Genomic DNA, 387 nt, shown 5'->3' on the forward strand with positions numbered 1-387 from the left:
ACGTTTTCCATTTCATATATTTATACATTTTGTTTTCCTCTTTTTTAATAATCGTTATTACATTGAAAAGATTCGCAAACCCACGTAGAAGAAAAAGCAATTTTAACTATTAATTATCGATGTCATTTCGGTTTTAGCATGCACTGATTTTGAATTTCAAAAGTTAGAATTATCCGTACAATTCATAAGTTGCTTGTATATATAGCAATTCTATCCTATTTAACTTATCTCCATTCAAAACCCAATTACCCAGATATCTTTAATATTACAAATTAATGCTAAATTTCTGGTTCTTAAGTGCTATAAACAAATTTCTGAAAATCAATAATCATCATTTTTTTGTGCACAATATATTTTCTATTATTTCATGAATAAATCAATAGGTAA

This window comes from Penaeus monodon, chromosome 22 (genome assembly GCF_015228065.2).
Source record: "Penaeus monodon isolate SGIC_2016 chromosome 22, NSTDA_Pmon_1, whole genome shotgun sequence".
Lineage (NCBI taxonomy): Eukaryota > Metazoa > Arthropoda > Malacostraca > Decapoda > Penaeidae > Penaeus > Penaeus monodon.